At 49.0% G+C, this 1,950-nt stretch overlaps 1 pseudogene; it reads left to right on the top strand.

The window, feature by feature from the left end:
• The first annotated feature begins 455 nt into the window (after positions 1–455).
• LOC102771315 lies at positions 456–1,936 on the top strand (annotated as a pseudogene).
• The last annotated feature ends 14 nt before the right edge of the window (positions 1,937–1,950 follow it).

Here is a 1,950-nt window from a genome sequence, read left to right as displayed (position 1 = left end):
GATGTGCAGGAGGCAGCTGATCGATGTTTCTCTCTCATTGATGTTTCTAACTATCTCTCTCCCTTCTTCTCTGTAAAAAATCAATAAAATATATTTTAAAAAAACAAAAAATAAGTAAAAAAAATAAAACGAGACTTTTGCTGACTTAGTTTCAGCTGAGCTTCCCAAAGCTGAGGGCAATACAAAAGTGCCAAGGCACCCAGATGACTGAAGGAGGACCCTGGTCCTCTCGTGCAGGACATGCGAAGAGAATCAGAAACCAGTTTGCCAGCATTAGCTGATCACCCACACTTACTAGAAGAAAGATTTTTTGGGGGGGTTGGGGGGGAGAAGAGGGGGAATTTTCAGTGTGCTACATACTGAATGAGCTTCAAGACTTCTTCCCCAGATTCCTTGGTAGTCTGTCAGTGGGAGGCCCTTGTTCCCATTCCCTCGCACTTTTCAGCCCCGCGAGCCCTACAAGTCTCAGTTATGTGTGAGTGCATCTCCATCCATGTTGGCCAGGTTGGTGTCCAGATCGGCAATGCCTGCTGGGAGCTCTATTGCCTGGAACACGTCATCCAGCCCAATGGTTAGATGCCAAGTGACAAGACCATTGGAGGGGGAGATGACTCCTTCAACACCTTCAGTGAAACAGGCACTGGCAAGCATGTGCCCAGGGCAGTGTTTGTAGACCTGGAACCCACAGTCATTAATGAAGTTCACAATGGTACCTGCCACCAGCTCTTCCACCCTGAGCAGCTGGTCACAGGCAAGGAAGATGCTGCCAATAACTATGATCTCCTTGCCAAGGGTGGACACTACATCATTGGCAAGGAGATCACTGACCTCAACCTGGACCGAATTTGGAAACTGGATGCCCAGTGCACAGGCCTTCAGGGCTTCTTGGTTTTCCACAGCTTTGGTTGGGGAACTGGTTCTGGGTTCACTTCCCTGCTGATGGAATGTCTCTTCGTTGATTATGGCAAGAAGCGGAGTTCTCCATTTACCCAGTCCCCCAGGTCTCCATAGCTGTAGGTGAGCCCTACAACTCCATCCTCACCACCCACACCACCCTGGAGCACTCTGTGCCTTCATGGTTGACAACGAGGCCACCTATGACATGTGTCGTAGAGACCTCGATATTGAGTGCCCAACCTACACTGACCTTAACCACCTTAATAGCCAGGTGTGTCCTCCATCACTGCATCCCTCAGGTTTGATGGAGCCCTGAATGTTGATCTGACTGAATTTCAGACCAACCTGGTGCCCTACACCCACATCCACTTCCCTCTGGCCACATATGCCCCTGTCATCTCTGCTGAGAAAGCCTACCATGAGCAGCTTACCATGAGTATCAGAACCAATGCTTGCTTTGAGCCAGCCAGCCAGATGTTGAAATGTGACTCTCGCAATGGTAAATACATGGCTTGCTGCCTGCTGCCTGACGTGGTCCCCAAAGATGTTAATGCTGCCGTTGCCACCATCAAAACCAAGCGCAGCATCCAGTTTGTGGACTGGTGCCCCACTGGCTTCAAAGTTGGCATTAATTACCAGCCTCTCACTGTGTCCCTGGTGGAGATTTGGCCAAAGTACAGCGAGCGGTGTGCATGCTGAGCAACACCACAGCTATTGGTGAGGCCTGGGCCCGCCTTGACCACAAGTTTGACCTGATGTATGCCAAGCATGCTTTTGTCCACTGGTACGTGGGTGAAGGCATGGAGGAAAGAGAGTTTTCTGAGGCCCGTGAGGACATGGCTGCCCTTGAGAAGGATTATGAGGAGGTTGGAGCAGATAGTATGAGGGAGAGGATGAGGGTGAGGAGTACTAACCTGTTAGCTGCAATGTTACACTCCAGCATCTTGGAATTGTCTTATTTCTGTTGTTCTGTGAAGTCTATTGTGTCCTAAACTTTGCAATAAAGTTGTTTTCATTTTGAATGTCAAAAAAAAAAAAATGGGCTTCAATCCA

Source organism: Myotis davidii, unplaced genomic scaffold, assembly GCF_000327345.1.
Source record: "Myotis davidii unplaced genomic scaffold, ASM32734v1 scaffold53, whole genome shotgun sequence".
NCBI classification, from domain to species: Eukaryota; Metazoa; Chordata; class Mammalia; order Chiroptera; family Vespertilionidae; genus Myotis; species Myotis davidii.
Note: the sequence above shows the minus strand (reverse complement) of the source record. Positions and strands in the feature narration are given on the sequence as shown.